The 25,954-nt window shown below is 37.8% G+C and overlaps 1 protein-coding gene across 7 annotated transcripts in view; it reads left to right on the top strand.

Annotated features, from left to right (window-relative positions):
- The window catches only part of TSPAN8 (tetraspanin 8), a 291,505-nt gene that overhangs the window by 213,343 nt on the left and 52,208 nt on the right, over positions 1 to 25,954 (top strand). Inside the window, exon 1 of one of the 7 annotated variants that reach the window (XM_063646506.1) lies at positions 13,380 to 13,489. The exons of the other annotated variants lie outside the window; for them this stretch is intronic. The gene's annotated coding sequence lies outside the window, so the exon portion shown is untranslated. Of the gene's footprint in view, positions 1 to 13,379; positions 13,490 to 25,954 lie in introns of those variants that run through there. 7 annotated transcript variants of the gene reach the window in all.

Here is a 25,954-nt window from a genome sequence, read left to right as displayed (position 1 = left end):
TCCTGGTCAGCCAGAGGCCCCTTTTAATTGCTGTGAGCAAATGTCTAAACAGAGAGAGCTTCTCTAGAGATGACTGTTTTTTTCTTCTTTGCAGAGAATGTGTTATTTGCAAGAAAGACAAAGAAACAAAACTCCTTTATTCTGCAGAAAATATTTACTTAGTTTACCTCCTATAACTGTGAGAAAGTAGGAAGTGTTTTCCTGATGGAAGCATGTAATTAGTTCTTTTATGTGTTGACAGTTTCAAACTACAATCTAGGAAAGCTTCCTTTAGCCTAAGGGAGAAAGTGGGCTCAAGAAGCATCGTGGCGTCATGTGGTGAAGGAAAGGATCAGTCCTCTGGGAAGTGGCTGTGCAGGTCACCAGAAAGTGAGTGTCTGTGATCTGGGAGAGCTAGGATCTTCTGCTTCTGCTGCTACCACAGGGCAAGTTAGGATGAAGGGTTCTTCAAGCAGGGGAACCCTAGGTAGGTAGCTTTCACTGTCCCCTGAGCCTCACATCCAAAGAAGTCTAAGACAGCTCTGGACTTCATCTGGAAAGTAATGAGAGGGAGCACAGCTGCTGTAATCAAGTGAGTGCACAGATTGAATCACTATAGTGCCACTTTGATCAATTGCCACCTTGACTCCGAAACTTAGGTTTTTGTTATTGTTTCTGTTTTTAAGAGACAGGGTCTCACTCTGTTGCCCAGGCTGGAATGCAGTGCTTTAATCATGGCCCACTAAAACCTCAAACTCCTGAGCTCAAGCTGTTTTATTACTTCAGCCTCCAGAGTAGCTGGGATTACAGGCGTGCACCACCACCCCTGGCTAATTTTTAAACTTTTTGTAGAGATAGGCTCTCGCTATGTTTCTCAGGCTGGTCTTGAACTCTTGGCCTCAAGTGATCTTCCTGCCTCGGCCTCCCAAATTGCTGGGATTACAGGTGTGAGCCACCACACCTGGCATCCAAATATTAGCTTTCATATTTCATTTTTTATTAGTCATCTTTAGCAAAAAGATATTTTAAGTCTTAAGTGATGACTTGAATAAAACATATTACAAGTCCACCTTACCACTCCCCAGCCCTGAAAAACAATAATCAAAGTGACAGCTTCTTTAAGGCAATCTGCTTTCATTATTTACTATAAACTGGAGCTTACACTTCCGAAACCTGAGTCTGTATGTTAGGTTTGGGTTTTTAAGAATTATTTCAGTTTCCTCTTGGCCTATAGCTACCCATTGTCTTATATGGAACTTTAGATCCTTTATAGAAGGTACATTTAAGTGCAGTTTCCAAGTATAGGGACTTCTTCAATGAGCTACATCCTATATGACACAGTGAGAATGGGATGGTACAACCTCCATCCAAAGCTAAGGTGAGACATGGAAGAGGGAGGACTCCTACAGAACTAACAACTAAAGGAACATATCTATGATGGTACTATGACTAAGAAAACATGACTCAATAAACTCAGTTGTTTTTCTCTGCCTTCAGATTTTAAGAGAAAGAGGCAAAAGTTGTCTTTATTTGTACTATAAATAGTGTAACTTTATAACAGTTATTTAAAATTCAAAAGCTAAGCAAATAACTTTATAGGTGTATATTATATGTGTATTCCCTAACCTTGAAGGGCACACACACACACACACACACACACACACGCTCTGGCACATGGCAATACTTAATAATGATTTCTTAAGTGAATAAATCTTAAGTGAATAAATCTTTCTTTATATACCGGGCTGACTCCCCTATACCTTCTCAATCTTTTAGCATCATTATATTTTTTATATATACTTATTATTAATGTCCAGCATGTCAAAGTTAATCATAATTGCTAACACATACTTAGAATTATTATTGTTACCAAGCTATATATATGTGGATATATAAATATTTCTACACAATAACCCTAAGGGTCTAAGAGTTAGATACTACTATTATTTTGGTTTTAAAGATAAGACTGAGGCATAAAAAGGGTTTTATTTTTTATACTTGCAAGATCAAATAGCTATAGTAAGTGACAGTATTCAAATATAGACAGAATCATTGCTAGGTCCTCAGTTACAAAAAAAAAAAAAAGTCCCTGAATTTGTTTCTCTAGGCCTGCTTACTTGAAGCAGGGGAAAGAGGATTGCTATATAACCTCTGTTAACCCAAAAGCCAGTGACTATGAGTTCTAGTCCTATTTTCAAGGTTTTCCTATAGAACATAGCATAATATAGTCTCTTAAGAAGAATTGACATTGATTGGAAGCCTTCTCTGTGCTAGACACTGTCCTAAGCACTCATATAGACAGCCTGTCATGGAATGCTCACAACCACCTATGGGTAAGAATTCCTACCCTTGTTTTGCAGATGAGGAAACTGAGGTTTGGGAAGTGGACATCATTTGCCCAAGGTCTCACTGTTCTTTGACCACTGAGCTGGGACTCATATCTGGGCCTATCTGACTCTAAAGCTTATTTCATACCTGGTGTTACCCTAAATTTTTAGGCATTTCCGACTGATCTGTCTTTCCACTGTTAGTGGCAACATGGTAATTGTTGTGTATTTTAATGAGTTGAGTGTTCCACAGAGAATGTGTTAAGCTTTATTCCTACTACAAAATATTAGTGAAGCAAATAGTAGGAATTCCTGCCAAACTAAGATTGGGATTATTCCTCTTATGTATTTTCCTTGTACAAGATTGATGAACCATTACAACCATTATATTAGTATTGAATAACCAAGGTATTCTGGTTACAAATGTAGAAAAATCATCTGTTAGGCACTCAGCTAAGTATATCATTATACTGCAGGTTTCATTATGGGTTGCTTTGAATGAAAATGTATACTTCAGAAATTATTAATTAACTTTCGTTTTCTTACTAGAGTACAATTGACTTTATTTGATGTTAGCTGTTAGGAACACGAAAGAATGCCTTGTTAGCCATGTTTACATGTTTGTAAGCATAGTGAAGGTAAAGGCTCCACTTGCCAAACACTTTGAATTCAGCAGGAGCCCAGTAAATACTGTACAATGAATGGTAGGAATCCAGTTAGCTTAAACTCTGAAACTGACAAAGCTTAGGTGCCTCCTTCCTGTTTTTGACCTTCTTTCTCCTCCCTGAATGACGGATCACCTTCCACCTCTACCTGCTGTTCCTGTTTGCTCCAAGCACCAAGTAAAACAACCTGGTCAAAACTAACATGGGTGACTTACAGAGTTACTTCTTTGAGAAGTATTTGCAATTTCCAAAGGGTGTTAGAGACAAGACAGAGTGTTCATGTTAGAATGTTACTATTGGCCGTAGTCAGGGAGCCCCCAAAACCTGTCAAGCCAGTTTGGAAAGCAGTGACAGTTGATGTATTAGATAAGCTCTGTAAGATGAGAGAATGATGTGTTTCATTTGCAGATGGTGTGGCATTACCTTGATTGTGTTTGGGCTCATGCCTTTATCTTGCCTCTAGTCTCATGGTGGTTCTGTGTATCAGAGCACCTGCCACCTGGTTTAGGACTCAATGCACTCCACTGCTTGTCTCTTTCCCTCAGTGCCACAGGGGAGATTTCCTTTCTCTCTCATGTATTCACTTCACGCAGTGTCCCCAATCCACAGATCAAATCATCTTGCATTACAAAGGGTAATCAGTGCTGAGAACAATTAATAATCAAGCAGTATAACCCAAGCAGAAATCTCAACAGATTGCACATAAATAATCTCTATAATTTCTTAATATTCATCTAAGGATTGGCAAACTAAGGCCCTTGGGCTAAATCAAGGCTAATGCTTGCTTTTGTATGCCCAATGGCTAAGAATGGTTTTTATATTTTTTAAAGTCGGAAAATATAAAAAGAAGCAGAATATTTCATGACGTGTGAAAAGTATATGAAATTCAAATATCAGTGACCACAAATAAAGTTTTATTGGAACACTTTATTCATTGCTTATTAATTTACTTTATTCATTGCTTATTCATTTATGTATTGTCTATAGCTGCTTTTGTACTACAGTGGCTATGTTGAGTTGCTGTGACAAAGACCTGCAAAGCCTAAAGTATTTGTTATCTGGACTTTTACAGAAAAAGTTTGCTTAACCCTAATTTAGTCACTCATCTGATATCAACCAGGAGAGCTGCCTGGAAATCACTGTTAAACACATACATGGCATTTTCTCAATGTAGGCACTTGTTTCCCCAGGAAGGTCTGCCAGCTTGATTAATTGCATCAGTAGATATTCATACTGGACAATCTGGCTCACATTTGCCTGTGCTCCTGCCAAGCTGTCTATGTTGCTTAGTAATGGTTGTGTGTCACCAGTGACCTTAAGGAAATAATGGAATAGAAATAGAAATAAATGTAATGGAAGTTGATAACATTATTAGTTCTATAATATAATTTTTCTGCCCTTTATACAGTTTAGTAACTGAGTTTAGAAACCATTATAAATAATGAAAGACAGAATAAAGCAAGACAGACAGATATAATTCCCATCCATTAGCAAAATGTAAACAAATGAAAACCCAGAGAAATTAAACAAGTTTCTTATCACATAGCTACTGAATGGCAAAATTACGACTAGACACCAGGTATCCCAATACCTCATTTCATTATTTTGCTTCTTGGTAATGAAACTGCCATGCATATGATGTTATGAAGTATAGTCTTACAGATTTCAGATAGGGGCTCTTTTTACTCATTTTCCTGGAAAAACTAAGTAAGGGCATTTAGCTAATTAAATTGGATCTAATGTATTCCCTTTTTTCATCAGTAGGCAGTAAAATTAACAGGATCTTGGAGGAACTTTTTTCATCTCTTTCACTTGGGAGGACAGGGTTATTATTAGATGAAGCTTGGAATTAATATTGAATGCATCTATTGCCCCTAGATTTCCATTCATAATTAGTGGATCCCAAATGCGTACATTTCTGTTCTATACAGAATTTTTTTTCAAGAGAAAGGACCCTTTTACAACATAAGATGTGTTTAGGTGGTAACATACCTCTGATCAAGGGTGTCATGTGTATATAGTTTGCTACCAGTGGTTTGGCAGTGTGTATTACAGTTAATGGCTTTTGACACTGAAGTTTTTGCATTGCTAGATTTTTATAACCATATCTTTTAGAGGTGATGAATTTCTACTCTTCTTAACATGTTACCCTAACGAAGAGGCATGTTTGCAAAGTTGCATCTTAGGCAACTCCAAAGAAACCATATTGTTTTAGAGAACAATGCAAAGTTTAGTCTTTAGTAATTCTTTGTATATGGAAATTCACGGGAATAAAGAGTACCAGATGTGTGAAATTAAAGAGAATTAGGGGATTAATTCTGTACATCCAAACTGTGTGTAAGTTTAGTGTTGGCATTTCCTTTCATTGATTTCCAGGATTCAGTCTTGGCAGTTCTACTTCATTAATGGTAATTCTATGTGCAATGTATGGATGAGCATCTGATTAGTCTATTAAAGCAGAGTGCATTTATATTATAGCTTAAATGTGTTATTTAATCATTCTTTGACTTTTGTCCATACATCTTTGTTTCTTGCAGAAAAAGTTTGTTGAATTGTAACCAGTTTGAAACATAGTGTAGTGAAGTCAATTATTAAAATGATGTCAGCAAGGGGTCAGGGAATGGGGTGCTTTATCCCTTCCAGCTTGGGGAGTATGTACTCCTTGGCCAGATAATGTCATGATTAGTAACATCTATAAGATTCATCACTATAGTTTATATACTAAAGCCAGGGGAGACAAATATTAATAGATACTTCCTGCCTCTGCCTTGACTGCTGTCACAGAGTAACTGATTTATGCTAATGACAATATAACTACTATGTTGATGGGTCATGCCAAATAAGGAAAAAAAACGATCCGGGTAAAGTTCTTTTCCTTTCCTCTGCCCCCCTCCCCTCCCTCCCTCCCTCCCTCCCTCCCTCCCTCCCTCTCTTCCTTCCTTCCCTCCTTCCCTCCTTTGTAATTAGTAGCTTATTTGTTCTTCCTATAAAAAGTATACGGATGTTGTTTATCCACTCTTCTACTCACCTGGGGGAAACAACAATTAGTTATGGAGACAGGTAGCTAAGCAGAGTTTTGCAAATATGGTTAATCAAGTTTAGAGTGGAAACAGAACAAGATAGAATACTCAGTAGTATCAATGAGAGGGGAGCGAACTGCATTGCAGCTGTTCTCACTAAGCTCATTGAAGAAATTTTAAATGAAACAAACTGTTTACTTTGATGAAACAGTAACACATGATGTAGCATGAAATGGAAGAAGAGTGCAAGTCTGAAATTCATGAAAGTGATGAGATTTTTAAATTTGTGTGTTTCCCTTGGGTGTAACGGTCTCATATTTGTGATGTTTTGCATAATTACAAATGTGGAACTGTTTTGTATTTTAAAGTCTGCTGTGGGTTTAGCTGGCATCTGTGTGCAAATTTGTTCTTATTTACTTTCTAACAAAATAAACTTAGACAATTTCTAGAATCTTCCTTGTAGAAAGAAAAAAGTCTGTAAAGTAGGCAAAACTCTCTGAAGATGGTGCATATAGCATGCACACAAATACTCTATTTTTGATTTCCTTAATACATCTGGGTTCCTTAAAAGGAAAATTTGACTTTATATGATTTTTAAAAGAAATGAACAACAATGGAGAACAGAGGATTTTTAGGGCGCTGAAACTATATGATATTATAATGGTGAATACATGTGAGTATTTATTTGTCCAAATTCATAGAATGTACAATACCAAGAGTGAACCCTAATGTAGACTGTTGTCTTTGGTTGGCAATGATGTATCAGTGTAGGTTCATCAATTGTAACAAACATACCACTTCAGTCAGGGAGGTTATGCATGCATGGGGGGAGGGAGTATATGGGAAATCAGTACTTCTCAATTTTACTATGAACTTAAAATTGCTCTAAAAAAAACCCAAGATATTTAAAGAAACAGAAATAAATTATCATTTGCTGACTCTGGAGGACATGGTTTATTATTAAAATGCCCCAGTGTTATGCCAATCCTTCTGTTTGCTACAGCTGAAATAAACAAAGGTCCTTTCAGTGGCCAAAAAATAAGATGCAAAGAAAGTAAAAGTCATGATTAAACAGTTCAGGTGGTGGAAATTTCTCAGGAAACTTTTTGGAGGAATGCCGACAGGCAGTTTTCACACAGATTCTACTTTAAAAACATCTCAAGGTTAGGATAATTTGATCAGGCGAATTTTCCATACAACATATTGCTTCCTGGTTCATCGTGAGAAGAGACTGTCCTTTGAATATTGCAAGGCAAGGGGAACTCATGATTAGCATGACTGCTTTAGCAGGAAATAAATGAAGTCGTTCAGGGAAATGCCTTTGTCTTTTAAAAGGACCAGGCACATCTGTTTGCAGCATCCATATGGGATTGTTAAACCTTGAGTTGTACAACACAAGCCCTATGAAGGAATAATTGTTGCATGATCTTATATTTATGTGCAGTGAACATCCTTGGACTGTTCCTGTATCATAAAAAATAATTAGCTGTGTTTAAAAAACTCTCAATTGCTACATTTAAACCACATGGGGATTAGAATGCATTTTTTGTGTGTTCTTGTATAATCTTATAAATATAGGATTTCCCAAACATATATTACTCTAATGCAACTACATCATATATATAATAATATCATGCATATGTATCATATGTATTATATATCTCCCATATTCCTAAATGGATGCTGTCAAAAAGATGATTTTTAAAATTAATAAAAACATTTACATATCTCCATCACCTTTGGGTCATATACTGAAAAGCAACTGAGAGGGGGAATACATCCATACATACTGTTATTCCCAGCTGCAGAACTTACAGCTCTGTTAAAAAGATGATTCTGTGGTTGCATTTTTTTTCACTCACTCTCAGGCCTGGCAGTGTCAAGCCGTTCAAAGAAGGGCGTGTCCCTTAGCCCCTCTGAATCTCAATTTCCTTTTCCGTGAAACGGGGATAATAATGTATAACTCATGATGGTGTTGTCAGATATGATAAGATAATATATAAATAGTTCCTGGCATGTGAAGTCACACCACACTCATATTCAAACCCTAAAGTATTCAGGAAGGATGTCAACAATAAAAGTATGAAGTATAGACCAAGAAAGACCTGTGACGAGACCACGAAAGAAGAGAAGTAGGGGATTCAAAAGCAAGTGAGTTATGATTTGCTTCCTGTTACTACACCCTCATTTGGCACAATATCCCTTTAAGTAATTTCTCATGAAAGGCTGCAAAGAGAATGTATGCGTGTAAATATTTTGACTCCTTGTATGTCTATCATTGTCATGTGTGGTCTATATCACCATGTACAATCTATCATCACACTTAATTGTAGTGTGGTTGTATATTGAATTCTGAGTGGGAGGACACTTTCCCATAGAATGTTGAATGTCATTGTTACAGTGTTGTTAAGAATTCAGGTCAGCAAGATAGCAAAATAGGAGGTTCCCAGCTCATGTTCTCCCACCCAGTTACCTGGAAGCCATTCATGGACAAATATGCCATTGTGAGAACTTTGAGATTCAGGTGTGAGGTTGCAAAACCCAAGTTAAGCCCAAGACCAAGGAGAGCCGCTTTGAGAAGGCAGGCCTGGACCACAGTGGCAGGCTTCCTGAACATAGTCCTGGCTACAGACCAAAAGTGACACCAACTTATTATGGACTAGCTCCAGCTGCATATAGCCATGGTACTAAATCCAGCCCCATTTACCAAGGAACCTGGGAGGAGCCACACCCATCTGTACTGGGAACCAGCTTTTTGTTTCATTTATCTTTTGTATCTTTTTTGTTTCAATTTCATTTAGTTATACTCTGATCTTGATTATTTCCTTTCTTCTGCTGGGTTTGGGTTTATCTTGTTCTTGTTTTCTAGTTCCTTGAGGTGTGACATTAGATTGTCCATTTGTGCTCTTTCAGACTATTTGGTAAAGGCATTTAAGGCTATGAACTTTCCTGTTATCACCATCTTTGCCATATCCCAGAGGTTTTGATAGGTTGCATTATTGTTCAGTTCAAAGGATTTTTAAATTTCCATCTTGATTTCATTGTTGACCCAATGATCATTCAGGAGGAGGTTATTTAATTTTCATTTGTTTGCGTGGTTTTGAAGGTTCCTTTTGGAGTTGGTTTCCAATTTTATTCCACTGTGGCCTGAGCAAGCACTTGATATAACACTTGTTTTAGGGTAGAGTTTAAATTCACTGTTTTTTTCGTTGTTGTTGTTGTTGACTTTCTGTCTTGATGACCTGTCTAGTGCTGTCAGTGGAGTATTGAAGTGCCCCACTATTATTGTGTTGCTGTTTATCTCATTTCTTAGGTCTAGTAGTAATTGTTTTATAAATTTTGGAGCTCCAGTGTTAGGTGCATATCTATTTAGGATTGTGATATTTTCCTGTTTGACAAGGCCTTTTATCATTATATAATGACCCTCTTTGTCTGTTTGAACTGCTATTGCTTTAAAGTTTGATTTTTCTGATAGAAGAATAGCTACCCCGGAGTGCTTGCTTCTGGTGTCCATTTGCATGGAATCTCCTTTTCTACCCCTTTACCTTCAGTTTATGTGAGTCTTATGTTAGGTGAGTCTCTTGAAGGCAGCAGATACTTGGTGGATGAATTCTTACCCATTCTGCAATTCTGTATCTTTTAAGTGGAGCATTAACGCCACTTACATTCCACATTAGTATTGAGATGTGAAGTACTATTCCATTCATGCATATGATTTTTTGCCCGTATAACTTTTTTTAAATTACATTTTTGTTTTATAGGTTCTGTGAGATTTATTATTTAAAGAGGTTTTGTTTTGACGTGTTTCCAGGATTTGTTTCAACATTTAGAACTCCTTTTTAACAGTGCTTATTGTGCTGGGTTGGTAGTGGCAAATTCTCTCAGCATTTGTTTAAAGGAAAGAATACTGTATCTTTCCTTCATTTATGGAGCTTATTTCACTGGATACAAAATTCTTGGCTGATAATTGTTTTGTTTAAAGAGGCTGAAGATAGACTCCCCAATCCCTTCTTGATTGTAGGGTTTCTGCTGAGAAATCTGCTGTTAATCTGATAAGTTTTCCTTTTAGGTTACCTGGTACTTTTGCCTCACAGCTCTTGAGATTCTTTCCTTCATCTTGACTTTAGATATAAGCTGAAGACAATGTGCCTAGGTGATGGTCTTTTTGTGATGAATTTCCTGGGTGTTCTTTGAGCTTCTTGTATTTGGATGTCTAGGTTGCTAGCAAGGCTAGGGAAGTTTTCCTTGATTATTCCCCCAAATATGTTTTCCAAGCTTTTAGATTTCTCTTCTTCCTCAGAAACACCAATTATTCTTAGGTTTGGTCATTTAACATAATCCCAAACTTCTTGGAGGCTTTGTTCATTTTTTTTTAAATTATTTTTTCTTTATCTTTGTTGGATTAGGTCAATTCAAAAGCCTTGTCTTCAAGCTGTGAAGTTCTTTCCTCTTCTTGTTCGATTCTATTGCTGAGACTTTCCAGTACATTTTGCATTTCTCTAAGTGTGTTCCTTATTTCCTGAAGTTATGTTTTTTTAAATTTATGCTATCTATTTCACTGAAGATTTCTTCTCTCATATCTTGTATCATTTTTTTTTATTTCCTTAAATTGGACTTTACCTTTCTCTGGTGTCTCCTTGATTAGCTTAATAATCGACCTTCTGAATTCTTTTTCAGGTAAATCAGGGATGTCTTCTTAGTTTGGATCCATTGCTGGTGAGCTAGTGTGATTTTTGGGGGCGTTAAATAACCTTGTTTTATCATATTACCAGAATTGTTTTTCTGGTTCCTTCTTATTTGTGTAGGCTATGTCAGAGGGAAGATCTGGGGTTCAAGGCTGCTATTCAGAATTTTTTTTTATTATTATACTTTAAGTTTTAGGGTACATGTGCACAATGTGCAGGTTAGTTACATATGTATACATGTGCCATGCTGGTGTGCTGTACCCATTAACTCGTCATTTAGAATTAGGTATATCACCTAATGCTATCCCTCCCCCCTCCCCCCACCCCACAACAGTCCCCAGAGTGTAATGTTCCCCTTCCTGTGTCCTTGTGTTCTCATTGTTCAATTCCCATCTATGAGTGAGAACATGCGGTGTTTGGTTTTTTGTCCTTGTGATAGTTTACTGAGAATGATGATTTCCAATTTCATCCATGTCCCTACAAAGGACATGAACTCATCATTTTTTATGGCTGCATAGTATTCCATGGTGTATATGTGCCACATTTTCTTAATCCAGTCTATCATTGTTGGACATTTGGGTTGGTTCCAAGTCTTTGCTATTGTGAATAGTGCCACAATAAACATACGTGTGCATGTGTCTTTATAGCAGCATGATTTATAGTACTTTGGGTATATACCCAGTAATGGGATGGCTGGGTCAAATGGTATTTCTAGTTCTAGATCCCTGAGGAATCGCCACACTGACTTCCACAATGGTTGAACTAGTTTACAGTCCCACCAACAGTGTAAAAGTGTTCCTATTTCTCCACATCCTCTCCAGCACCTGTTGTTTCCTGACTTTTTAATGATCGCCATTCTAACTGGTGTGAGATGGTATCTCATTGTGGTTTTGATTTGCATTTCTCTGATGGCCAGTGATGATGAGCATTTTTTCATGTGTCTTTTGGCTACATAAATGTCTTCTTTTGAGAAGTGTCTGTTCATATCCTTTGCCCACTTTTTGATGGGATTGTTTGTTTTTTTCTTGTAAATTTGTTGGAGTTCATTGTAGATTCTGGATATTAGCCCTTTGTCAGATGAGTAGGTTGCGAAAATTTTCTCCCATTTTGTAGGTTGCCTGTTCACTCTGATGTTAGTTTCTTTTGCTGTGCAGAAGCTCTTTAGTTTAGTTAGATCCCATTTGTCAATTTTGGCTTCTGTTGCCATTGCTTTTGGTGTTTTAGACATGAAGTCCTTGCCCATGCCTATGTCCTGAATGGTAATGCCTAGGTTTTCTTCTAGGGTTTTTATGGTTTTAGGTCTAACGTTTAAGTCTTTAATCCATCTTGAATTAATTTTTATATAAGGTGTAAGGAAGGGATCCAGTTTCAGCTTTCTACATATGACTAGCCAGTTTTCCCAGCACCATTTATTAAATAGGGAATCCTTTCCCCATTTCTTGTTTTTCTCAGGTTTGTCAAAGATCAGATAGTTGTAGATATGCGGCGTTATTTCTGAGGGCTCTGTTCTGTTCCATTGATCTATATCTCTGTTTTGGTGCCAGTACCATGCTGTTTTGGTTACTGTAGGCTTGTAGTATAGTTTGAAGTCAGGTAGTGTGATGCCTCCAGCTTTGTTCTTCTGGCTTAGGATTGACTTGGCGATGCGGGCTCTTTTTTGGTTCCATATGAACTTTAAAGTAGTTTTTTCCAATTCTGTGAAGAAAGTCATTGGTAGCTTGATGGGGATGGCATTGAATCTGTAAATTACCTTGGGCAGTATGGCCATTTTCATGATATTGATTCTTCCTACCCATGAGCATGGAATGTTCTTCCATTTGTTTGTATCCTCTTTTATTTCCTTGAGCAGTGGTTTGTAGTTCTCCTTGAAGAGGTCCTTCACATCCCTTGTAAGTTGGATTCCTAGGTATTTTATTCTCTTTGAAGCAATTGTGAATGGGAGTTCACTCATGATTTGGCTCTCTGTTTGTCTGTTATTGGTGTATAAGAATGCTTGTGATTTTCCACATTGATTTTGTATCCTGAGACTTTGCTGAAGTTGCTTATCAGCTTAAGGAGATTTGGAGCTGAGATGATGGGGTTTTCTAGATATACAATCATGTCATCTGCAAACAGGGACAATTTGACTTCCTCTTTTCCTAATTGAATACCCTTTATTTCCTTCTCCTGCCTAATTGCCCTGGCCAGAACTTCCAACACTATGTTGAATAGGAGTGGTGAGAGAGGGCATCCCTGTCTTGTGCCAGTTTTCAAAGGGAATGCTTCCAGGTTTTGCCCATTCAGTATGATATTGGCTGTGGGTTTGTCATAGATAGCTCTTATTATTTTGAGATACGTCCCATCAATACCTAATTTATTGAGAGTTTTTAGCATGAAGGGTTGTTGAATTTTGTCAAAGGCCTTTTCTGCATCTATTGAGATAATCATGTGGTTTTTGTCTTTGGTTCTGTTTATATGCTGGATTACATTTATTGATTTGCATATGTTGAACCAGCCTTGCATCCCAGGGATGAAGCCCACTTGATCATGGTGGATAAGCTTTTTGATGTGCTGCTGGATTCAGTTTGCTAGTATTTTATTGAGGATTTTTGCATCCATGTTCATCAAGGATATTGGTCTAAAATTCTCTTTTTTTGTTGTGTCTCTGCCAGGCTTTGGTATCAGGATGATGCTGGCCTCATAAAATGAGTTAGGGAGGATTCCCTCTTTTTCTATTGTTTGGAATAGTTTCAGAAGGAATGGTACCAGTTCCTCCTTGCACCTCTGGTAGAATTCGTCTGTGAATCCATCTGGTCCTGGACTCTTTTTGATTGGTAAGCTATTGATTATTGCTACAATTTCAGATTCTGTTATTGGTCTATTCAGAGATTCAGTTTCTTCCTGGTTTAGTCTTGGGAGAGTGTATGTGTCGAGGAATTTATCCATTTCTTCTAGATTTTCTAGTTTATTTGCAAAGAGGTGTTTGTAGTATTCTCTGATGGTAGTTTGTATTTCTGTGGGATTGGTCGTGATATCCCCTTTATCATTTTTTATTGCGTCTATTTGATTCTTCTCTCTTTTTTTCTTTATTAGTCTTGCTAGCGGTCTATGAATTTTGTTGATCATTTCAAAAAACCAGCCCCTGGCTTCATTAATTTTTTGAAGGGTTTTTTGTGTCTCTATTTCCTTCAGTTCTGCTCTGATTTGTGTTATTTCTTGCCTTCTGCTAGCTTTTGAATGTGTTTGCTCTTGCTTTTCTAGTTCTTTTAATTGTGATGTTAGGGTGTCAATTTTGGATCTTTCCTGCTTTCTCTTGTGGTCCTTTAGTGCTATAAATTTCCCTCTACACACTGCTTTGAATGCATCCCAGAGATTCTGGTATGTTGTGTCTTGGTTCTCGTTGGTTTCAAAGAACATCTTTATTTCTGCCTTCATTTCATTATGTACCCAGTAGTCATTCAGGAGCAGGTTGTTCAGTTTCCACGTAGTTGAGCAGTTTTGAGTGAGTTTCTTAATCCTGAGTTCTAGTTTGATTGCACTGTGGTCTGAGAGACAGTTTGTTATAATTTCTGTTCTTTTATATTTGCTGAGGAGTGCTTTACTTCCAACTATGTGGTCAATTTTGGAATAGGTGTGGTGTGGTGCTGAAAAAATGTATATTCCGTTGATTTGGGGTGGAGAGTTCTGTAGATGTCTATTAGGTCCTCTTGGTGCAGAGCTGAGTTCAATTCCTGGGTATCCTTGTTAACTTTCTGTCTCGTTGATCTGTCTAATGTTGACAGTGGGGTGTTAAAGTCTCCCATTATTATTGTGTGGGAGTCTAAGTCTCTTTGTAGGTCACTCAGGACTTGCTTTATGAATCTTGGTGCTCCTGTATTTGGTACATATATATTTAGGGTAGTTAGCTCTTCTTGTTGAATTGATCCCTTTACCATTATGTAATGGCCTTCTTTGTCTCTTTTGATCTTTGTTGGTTTAAAGTCTGTTTTATCCGAGACTAGGATTTCAACCCCTGCCTTTTTTTGTTTTCCATTTGCTTGGTAGATCTTCCTCCATCCTTTTATTTTGAGCCTATGTGTGTCTCTGCACGTGAGATGGGTTTCCTGAATACAGCACACTGATGGGTCTTGACTCTTTATCCAATTTGCCAGTCTGTGTCTTTTAATTGGAGTATTTAGTCCATTTACATTTAAAGTTAATATTGTTATGTATGAATTTGATCCTGTCATGATGATGTTAGCTGGTTATTTTGCTCATTAGTTGATGCAGTCTCTTCCTAGTCTCGATGGTCTTTACATTTTGGCATGATTTTGCAGTGGCTGGTACCGGTTGTGCTTTTCCATGTTCAGTGCTTCCTTCAGGAGCTCTTTCAGGGCAGGCCTGGTGATGACAAAATCTCTCAGCATTTGCTTGTCTGTAAAATATTTTATTTCTCCTTCACTTATGAAGCTTAGTTTGGCTGGATATGAAATTCTGGGTTGAAAATTCTTTTCTTTAATAATGTTGAATATTGGCCCCCACTCTCTTCTGGCTTGTATTCTTTTGTCTCATTTGTATTCCCCCGATGTAGTATTCTTCCCTTTTTCCTAGGGGTGTGGCTTCCTGAGAGCTATACTGTAGTGATTGTTATTTCTCTTCTGAATCTGGCCACCGAGCAGGGCTACCAGGCTCTGGGCTGGCACTGGTGGCTGTCTGCACAGAGTTCTATGATGCGAACCATCTTCAGGTCTCTCAGCCATGGGTATCAGCTTCTGCTCCAGTGGAGGTGGCAGGGGAGTGAAGTAGACTCTGTGAGGTCCTTAGTTTTGGTTGTTTAATACACTATTTTTGTGCTGGTTGTCCTCCTACCAGGAGGTGGGGCTTTGAAGACAGCATCAGCTGTGGTAGTGTAGGGGGGATCAGGTAGTGCGTGGGGCCCTAGAACTCCCAAGAGGCTATGCCCTTTGTCCTCAGCCCTTTGTCCCAGGTGGGTGGGGAAGGATCATCAGGTGGGGGCAGTGCTAGGTGTGTTTGAGCTCAGATTCTTCTTGGGTGGGGCTTGCTGTGGCTGCTGTGGGAGATGCGGGTGTGGTTCCCAGGTTCAATGAATTTATGTTTCCAGGAGGATTATGGCTGCCTCTGTTGTGTCATGTAGGTTGTGAGGGAAGTCAGGGAAAGCTGGCAGTTACAGGCCTCACCCAGCTCCCACACAGCCAAAAAGGCTGGTTTCAATCCCACTGTGCCCCCCTAACAGCACCAAGTTTGTTTCCAGGCAGTGGGTGAGCAGGGCTGAGAACTTGCCCCAGGCTACCCGCCTACCAGCTGAGAAAGCAAGCAGGACTTCTGTGCCTCCTGGCCTGTTGAGTCTGTACACCGGATTCATGCCTTCCCTCAAGTTCTGGCCAGGAGACTTTGTATTCAGTTGGAATTGTTACAAAGTTCAGCTGAAGGTTTCCTCCTCCCTGTGGTCTTTTCCCAGTTCCTCTGGCAGCCCTGCCCAAGTACTCATGTGAGACAAATCAGAAATGGTTTCCCTGGGGACCTGGAGAGCCCACAGGGCTTTTCCTGCTGCTTCCTCTACCCCTGTATTTCACTTGGCTCTGTAAATTGACTCAGCTCCAGGTAAGGTCAAATCCTTCTCCTGTGATCTATACCTCCAGGTTCCCCAGTGAGGGTGTGTGTTCAGGTGCAGATGATCCCCCTTTCTCACTGTCACAGCTTGGGCACTCACAGAATTTGGGCTGTCTCCCAGGTCCTGCAGGAGCAATCCACTTCCTTCAGAGGGCCTGTGGGTTCTCTTGGCTTCCCTGATATATTTCTGCAGTAGTTCTGGAGCAAGTTCATGATGCAAGTCCCCACACACTGCTCTGTCTGAGCAGGAGCTGCAAGTTAGTCCTGCCTCCTATCTGCCATCTTCTCTCTCCTGAATATATCAAAATTGATTAAATAGTTAAATGTAAGACCTGAAACTGTAAAACACTAAGAATAAAACATAAGGATAAAGCTTCTTGTCATTGTTCTGAGCAATGATGCTTTGTATGTGACTGCAAAAGCACAGGCAAAAAAAAAGCAAAAACAGACAAATGAAACTGCATCAGACTGAAAAGTTTCTGCACAGAAAAGGAAAAAAATCAACCTATGGAATGGGAGAAAATATTTCCAAACTGTACACCTAATAAAGGATTAATATCCAAAGTACATGAGGAACTCAAATAACTCAAGAGCAAAAAATACATAATCTAATTAAAAAGTGGGCTGGTCATAGCAGCTCAGGCCTGTAATCTCAGCACTTTGGGAGGCCAAGGTGGGAGGATCACTTGAGTCCAGGAGTTCAAGACCAGCCTGGACAACATAACAAGATCTTGTCTATAAAAAATAAAAAATAAATAAATAAAATTAGCCAGGTGTGGTGTGGTGGCACGTACTTGTAATACCAGCTACATGGGAGGCTGAGGCAGGAGAATCCCTTGAGCCCAGGAGTTTGAGGCTGCAGTAAGCTATGATCACACCACTGCACTCCAGCCTGGGAAATAGAGTGAGACCTTGTCTCAAAAAAAAATTAAAAGTGGGGAAAGGATCTGAAAAGATATTTCTCCAAAGAAGACATGCAAATGGCCAATAGGTATATGAAAAAGTGCTCAATATAATTAATCATCAGGAAAACATATCAAAACCACAATGAGTTATCATCTTACTACTGTTAGAATGGCTATTATTAAAAGGACAAAAATCAGTTTTGGTGAAGGTGTGGAGAAAAGAGAACCCTTTTATACATTGGTAGGAATGATTAGTACAGCCAGTATGAAAAATAGTATGGAAGTTCCTCAAAATTTGAAAAATAGATCCAGCAATCCCGCTTCTGGGTATATATCCAGAGCAAAGGAAATCAATATGTCAAAGAGTTTTTTGAACTTCCATGTTCATTGCTGCATTAGTCACAATAATCAAGATATGGAAACAACCTAAATGTCTGTTGCTGGATGAATGAATAAGGAAAATGTGAGATTATATCTATGGAACTTTATTTAGTGGAATATCATTCAGCCTTTAAAAAAGGAAATTCTGTCATTTGAGATAGCATGAATAAACCTGGAGGATATAATGCTAAGTGAAATAAGCCAGACACAGAAAGACACTGCAGGATCTTACTTATATGTGGAATCTTAAAAAGTTGAACCCGTAGAAGCAGAGTAGAATTGTGATTTCCAGGGACAGGTGGGTGAGCAGGTAAAATAGGAAGATGTCAAAGGGTACGAAGATTTAGTTATGCAGGATAAATAAATTCTGAAGATGTACTGTATAGCATGATGACTATAGTTAATAATAATACTGTATTGCATACTTGAAATTTGCTAAGAAAATTGATCTTAAGTATTGTTACCACACATAAGAATTATAACTATGTGAAAAGGGAGATGTGTTAATTTGCTTGACTGTGGTAATCATTTGACAGTGTATACATATATCAAAACATCATGTTGTACATCTTAAATACATACAATTTTTATTTGTTAAGTACACTTCAATAAAGCTGAAATTAAATCTAAGGCCGCTCTAATTCCCAATCTTTTGTATGTGACTTTACTTACGTTTTAAATATTCATCCAAGTATTCTGAAACTTCTCAGGATCTGCCTTGATGTGGGTACATTTTCATCTGTTGTTCTGGGCAATCAGTGTATGCTTTCAATGTAGGAATTGTTCTTGGATTTGTTCTTTAATGCTTTCCTTTTCTCCATTTTCTCTATTTATTCTTTCTGAAACTTCTACTGTTTGAATATTGGACACTTTTGATTCTCTAATTTTCTTTTCTTTTTTTTTTTTCTTTTCTCTTTTCTTTCTCCCTCTATCACTCTCTTTTTTTTTTTTTTTTTTTTTTGTGAAACAGGGTTTCATTCTGTGCTCTCACTCTGTGGCCCAGGCTGGCGCTGGTGCACTTCAGCTTTGACCTCCTGGGCTCAAGCAATCCTCCTTCCTCAGCCTCCTGAGTAGACGTAGCTGGGGCTACAGGCATGCATCACCATGCCTGGATATTTTTTTTTTAATTTTGTAGAAACAGGGTCTTACTATGTTGCTCAGGCTGGTCTTGAACTCTTAGGCTTGAGTGATGCTCCCACTTTGGTGTCCTAAAGTGCAGGAATTATAGGCATGAGCCACCACACTCATCCTCTTTTCTCTATTTTTTATATCTGTCTTTTGCTCTACTTTATAGGAGAGGTCCCCCATATCTTCAAACCCCTTTTCTGAGATTTTTATTACTACAAATACATTTTTATTTTTCCAAGAGCTCTTTGTTATTCTTGATTATTCCCTTTATTTACTTATAATATTCTGCTTCTATTTCAGATGTAATCAACTTTATCTCTGACTATATTAATGGTAGTTTTTTGTAGTTTTCACCTCCCTGCATGGATGATTATTTGCTGCTTGTTTTGTTTTCTGCCTTTCATGTTAGATGTTTTCTTTAGTTGTCTGGTGATCTGTGACTATCTGTTTATGTTTCAGGTTGTAACACTGTAAAGCTGATGGAAAGCTCTGTAAGAGTGGGTGAGTTCTGGCTTGTGAACTGTGGGCTTGATTTTTGTGGTCAGGTTTTGGCTGTTTCAGCTGTTTCTTTGGGGAATCCCAGATATCAGTATTTTTAGGTCTTTTTTACTTAGGCTGATCTGAATCACTGGTGAAGACTCTTTTAGTCTCCCGCCTGGAAGATGTAATTCTGGATACCAGCTTTCTGGGACAGAGATGGGAAGAGGGCTGAAGGTTTCAACATCGAGTATGAAAATTTCCTTTCAAACTCACTGAATTCAGTATGGTACACAACCAAGGACTGTGTCTTCTCGTGTAATGATTTTTTTTTCATTTTCTGCTGACTATAAATCTCTAGTTTTCCATAAAGTGGAAGCCTGTCTACTGGAGAAGAGAGGCCATTTGGAGTCTGAGTGCTTTTAAAATAAACTTTCAAATAATCCTTCTGTTTTTAATCCTGTCTTCCATCAAAATCCCAGTGGCATCAACATCTGGTGCCACTATTTCCACAAGAGTTGGGTGGGAGATCTGGGGTGCAAATTGGTTGCTTAGCTTTCCTCATTGTTGATTGAGAATACAACTTTCTTCACTTTGTTAAATCATCTACCGCTCATCTATCAGTTTTGCAGCTTCCAAAAATTGTTTTCCTCTCCTGTTTGCTTTGTCCATCACAGGGTAAGGGTTTTAAAAATTCGTTTACTGTTAGGTGGGTGGATATAGAAGAGAGGATGGGTAAATGAATGGTTTCATTCTGCTACCTTTACCCAGCTATGCCCACTCACTTTTCGGGTAACTTCTCCAACTGTATTTCATACTGCTGAAACCACTCTGGCAAGGGAACTGATGACTCAAGCCTCCACAGGACTTGTCTTATCTGTGGTATTTGAAACTAATAATTTCCATCTTCCTTGAAAACCATTTTCCTCCCTATGATTCATAACTCACTTGCTTTGGAATCCCCTACTTCTGTTTCCTGGTCTCGTCACAGGTCTTTCTTGGTCTATATTTTTATTGTTGATGTGCCTCAATGTTCTCTCTTTCCTCTTCTGACTTTTCTGCCTGCCTAGGGTAATTTGATTTCTTTTTATGGCTTCATCTACCACCTTGGTATTCAAGATTCATGAATCTTCATCAGTGTTTAGACTTTTTGCTTGGGCTCTTCTGCTTAATATCCAACTTTCTTCTGGATGTTTTCACTTCAAACTCAACGTGTCCATAATCAAGCTCATATTTCCACCAAATCTGTTTCTTCTTACTTTTTTTTTCAACCTTGATGAATAGTATTGCATCTCCTATAACTTAAAATAGAAAGCTTATTATATGTCATTTTAAAATCAGTGGTCTATGATAGCCCTATATCTGAGTTCTATAAACTATACTTCCTTCACTTCCTTCATGTTCTGTGTGTGTCAATGTGTGTGTGTGCGTATTGCTCCTCTACATCTCCAGTATTGCTGCCTTGGTTTAGGTCATTATTATCTCGTACCTGCCCTATTCCCATAGTTTCTTAATGATTATCCCAATGCAGTTCTTAATGCATTGAATCTGTAGATTGCTTTAGATAGTATGGTCATTTGCATGACAGTGATTCTTCTAATCCATGAGCATAGGATGTATTTCCATTTGTTTGTGTCGTCTATGATTTCTTTCAGCAGTGTTTTACAGTTCTCTCTGTAGTCTGTAATCCATCATCCATATTGCCGTTTTAAGAATAAAGACCATAGTTCAAATTATTTATTTAAATAGCTTTTAGGGTAGAAGTGATTTTTGATTACATAGATTAATTGTATAGTGATAAAGCCTGAGATTTTATTGCATCTATCACCTGAGTAGTGTACATTGTATCCAACAGATATATATTTATTCTTCACTCTCCTCCCACCCTCCCCCATCCTAAGTCTCCAAAGTCCATTATACCACTCTGTATGCCTTTGTGTACCCATAGCTTAGCTCCCAATGATAAGCGAGATTATACAATATTTAATTTTCCCCTTCTGAGTTTCTTCACTTAGAATAATGGCATCCAGCTCCATTCAAGTTGCTGCAAAAGACATTATTCTTTTTTTGTGGCTGAGTAGTAATCCATGGTTATATATACCACATTTTCTTAATCTACTCATCAGTGGATGGGCACTTAAGTTGGTTCCATATATTTGCAATTGTGAATTGTGTTGTGATAAACATACCCATTCAGATGTCTTTTTGATATAATGACTTTTTTTTTCCCATTTGGTTAATTACTCAGTAGAGGGATTGCTGCATTGAATAATAGATTTATTTTTAGTTATTTAAGAAATCTCCATACAGTTTTCTATAGAGGTTGTACTAATTTACATTCCCACCAGCAGTGTGTAAGTGTTCCCTTTTCACCACATCCACACCAAGATCTTTTTTTTTTTTTTTCAGTTTTTAATAATGGCCCTTTTGGCTGAGGTAAGGTGGTATTGCGTTGTGGTTTTCATTTGCAATTCCCTGATGACAAATGGTGTTGAGCATTTTTTCATATATTTGTTGGCCTATTTTATGTCTTCTTTTGAGAAATCTATGTATGTCATTTGCCCACTTTTTGGTGGGATTATTTTTTTCTCGCTGATTTGTTTGAGTTCTTTGTAGATTCTGGATATTAGTCTTTTGTCAGATGCATAGTTTGCATACCTTTTCTCCCACTTGCTGGGTTGATGGTTTACTCTGGTGATTATTTGTTTTGCCATGCAAAGAGGCTTTTTAATTTAAATGGGTCCCATTTCTTTATTTTTGTTTTTGTTGCATTTGCTTTTGGGGCCTTAGTCATAAATTCCTTTCTGGCCAATGTCCAGAAGAGTTTTTTCTAGGTTTTCTTCTAGAATTTTTATGCTTTCTGGTCATAGATTTAAGTCTTTGATACACCTTGAGTTGATTTTTGTATGTAGTGAGAGATAGGGGTCTAGTGTAATTCTTGTATATATGGCTATTCAGTTTTCCCAGAACCATTTATTGAATAGGATGTGCTTTCCCCAATTTGTGTTTTTGTATGCTTTATTGAAGATCAGTTGGTTGCAGTATTTGGCTTTATTTCTGGGTTCTCTATTCTGTTCCATTGGTCTATGTATCTACTTTTATACCAGTACCATGCTGTCTTGGTAACTATAGCCTTGTGGTATAATTTATAGTCAGGTAATGTGATAATGTGATGCCTCTATATTTGCTTTGTTGTTGTTGTTGTTGTCGTTGTTCTGGCTTGGGATCAGTTTGGCTATTTGAGCTCTTTTTTGATTCCATATGCATTTTATGATTGTTTTTTCTAATTCTGTGAAAAAATGATGTTGGTATTTTGATAGGAAATGCTTTGAATTTGTAGATTGCTTTGAATAGTACATTCATTTGCACGATATTGATTCTTCTAATTCATGAGCATGGGATGTATTTCTCATGCTTTCATTTTTAAAAATTTATTGAGACTTTGATTTTTAAAAATGTATTGAGACTTGTTTTGTGTCCTAGAGTGTATGATCTATCTTGGAGAATGTTCCATATGCTGATGAGATGGAAGTATTTGTTTGTGTCATCTATGATTTCTTTCAGCAGTGTTTTATAGTTCTCTTTGTAGAGATCTTTCACCCTTGGTTAAGTATGTTCCTAGGTATTTTATTTTATGTTTTGCAGCTATTGGAAAAGGGATTGAGTTCTTGATTTGATTCTCAGCTTGGTCATTTTTGGTGTATAGAAGTGCTACCTATTTATGTACATTGATTTTGTAACCTGAGACTTTGCTGAATTCATTTATCAAATCTAGAAGTCTTTCGGACAAGTATTTAGGGTTTTCTAGATATATGAGAATATCATCAGCCAACAGAGATAGTTTGACTCCCTCTTTTCCAATTTGAACGCCTTTAATTTCTTTCTCTTGTGTGATTGCTCTGGCTAGGACTTCCAGTATTCTGTTGAATAGAAGTGAATGTAGGTGCCCTTGTCTTGTTTTAGTTCTTAGGGGGAATTCTTTCAACTTTTTCCCATTCAGTATGATGTTGGCTTTATGCTTGTCATATAGAGTTTTTATTATTTTGAGGTATGTTCTTGCTGTGCCTAGTTTGTCGAGGCTTTTTTTTTTATCATGAATGGATGGTGGCTTTTATCAAATGCTTTTTCTGAATCTAGTGAGATGGTCATATAGTTTGGTTTTAATTCTGTTTTTGTGATATATTGCATTTATTGACTTGTGTATGTTAAAGCATCCCTGCATCCCTGGGATGAAACGCACTTGATTATGGTATATTATCTTTTTAATGTGATGTTGGATTCGATGTGTTAGTATTGTGTTGAGAATTTTTGTACCGATGTTCATCAGGGAAATTGGTCTATAGCTTTCTTTTTTTTGTGTTATGTCCTTTCCTAGTTTTGGTATCAGAGTGACACTGACTTGATAGACTTAGTTAGGGAGGATTCCCTTTTTCTCTCTTTTGGAGTAGTTTCAGTAGGATTGGTACTAATTCTTCCTTCAATATCTGGTAGAATTCAGCTGTGAATCCATCTGGCCCTGGGTTTTTTGGTTGTTGTTGGCAACTTTTTATTATTATTATTATTATTATTATTATTATTATTATTACTGATTCAATCTCACTACTTATTTTTGTCTGTTCAGGATTTCCATATCTTTCTGCTTCAATCAAGAAGAGTTGTGTTTCCAAGAATTTATCCATTCCCTCTAGATTTTCTAGTTTGCATACATAGAAGTGTACATAGTAGACTTCAATAATATTTGTATTTTTTGTATTCCTGTGGTGTTGGTTGTAATGTCTCCATTTTCATTTCTAGTTGAACTTATTTGAATCTTCTCTCTTTTCTTTGTTAATCTATCAATTTAGTTAGTTTTTCAAAGAACCAACTTTTTGTTTCATTGATCTTTTGTACTTTTTGTTTCAAATTAATTTTGTTCTGCTCTGATCTTTGTTATTTCTTTTCTTCTGCTAGCTTTGAATTTGGTTTGTTCTTGTTTCTCTAGTTCCTTGAGGCATGACATTAGGTTGTGAATCTGTGATCTTTTGAACCTTTTTTTTTTTTTGAGACAGAGTCTCACTCTGTCTCCCAGGCTGGAGTGTAGTGGCATGATCTTGGCTCACTGCAACCTCCGTTCCCTGGGTTCAAGCGATTCTCCTGCCTCAGCCTCCGGAGTAGCTGGGATTACAGGTGCCTGCCACTGCGCCTGGCTAATTTTTGTATTTTTAGAGAGACAGGGTTTCACCATCTTGGACAGGCTGGTCTTGAACTCCTGACCTCATGATCCACCCGCCTCGGCCTCCCAAAGTGCTGGGATTACAGACATGAGCCATTGCGCCCGGCCCTTTTGAACTTTTTGATGTAGGTACTTAGCACTATAAACTTTCCTCTTAGCACTGCTTTTGCTGTATCCCAGAGGTTTGATAACTTGTGACACATTATCATTTATTTAGAAGAATTTTTCAATTTTCATCTTGATTTCATCGTTAACCCTAAAATCATTCAGGAGCAGATTGTTTAATTTCTATGTATTTCTATAGTTTTGAAGGCTCCTTTTGGTGTTGACTTCTAGTTTTATTCCACTGGGTCTTAGAAGATACTTGATATGACTTTCATTTTTAAAAATTTATTGAGACTTGTTTTGTGTCCTAGAATGTATGATCTATCTCGGAGAATGTTCCATATGCTGATGAGATGAAAGTATGCTCTGCAGATCTTGGGTAGAATGTTCTGTAAATATTGATTAGGTCTGTTTGCTAGAGTTTAGTTTAACTCTAGTGTTTCTTTGTTGACTTTGTGTCTGGATAATCTGTCTCCTACCAGAATTATTTTTCTGACTCCTTCTCACTTGGGTAGACTATTTCTAGTTATTCCTGATTTTATTTTTTATTTGACTGTAGTTTTTTCACTATTTTTTCCCTTTGCGGATGTGACCTTATTTTTTATAATTTAATGTGGCCTAATTTGGCTCTTGGTGCTTGCAGGGTTGTAAAGACTCTGTATGAGTTTCTTGGTTATAGAGAGTCTTTGTATGATGTCTTTCTCAGATGCTGGTGACAGTAGCAATGTGGTAGGTGTGTGAGCAGGTTCACTGTCTCCCGTGGGGTTGGAATTTCAGAGGTATCTTGATATGTTTATCTTCTTCTCTGGTGGTGTACATTTATTTATTTATTTATTTGTTATTTTTCCCTCAGGATTTTACTTATGTGGTTGAACGGTTCAGGCTTCAGGCAGTAGGGGAGATGTCCATTGGTAAAAGCCAGTTGTGGCTAAAGCAGGTGGGTAAATGCAATACCCAGTGGTTGGCAGATGTTGCAGCCTTAACAGAGGTGGCTGGGGAGCTTTCATGGGGAAGGGAGGGAGCCACCTCAGCTCCCCTGCTAGGCCAGCTAGATAGTCATTCCCCTGTCATTCATACTCCTGACCCAGTGTTCTGGGTATTCAGATCAGAAAGACCCTTTTTTCATCTGCAAGAGTGTTGATGCTCCATGTAGGGAGCTTCTTTCAAAGCATCTGTGCTTTCTTTCGGTTTTCCTGTTAAGTTCCTGTGTTGCTTCTTGGAAGAAAAGCTCACAGTGTGAATCTCTACATTCTATTTTGTCTTTGCAAGTGGGAGAAGCATACTAACAATGCCTCCCATCTACCATCTTGGGGGGAAAAAAACAACAATCAAACCATAGTTCTTTTTAAAAAACAAAATGGATCATGTTTCTCTCTAGCTTTAAATTCTTTGTCAGTTTTCATTCATCATAGATATAAACATTTTTAGTTTGGCCTGAAAGGTGCTCTGTGACCTCTCAGAGCAAGGCAGGTCTTGGTACA

This window comes from Pongo pygmaeus, chromosome 10, assembly GCF_028885625.2.
Source record: "Pongo pygmaeus isolate AG05252 chromosome 10, NHGRI_mPonPyg2-v2.0_pri, whole genome shotgun sequence".
Classification (NCBI taxonomy): domain Eukaryota; kingdom Metazoa; phylum Chordata; class Mammalia; order Primates; family Hominidae; genus Pongo; species Pongo pygmaeus.
The sequence above is the reverse complement of the archived record's forward strand: the minus strand, read 5'-3'. Positions and strand labels throughout refer to the sequence as shown.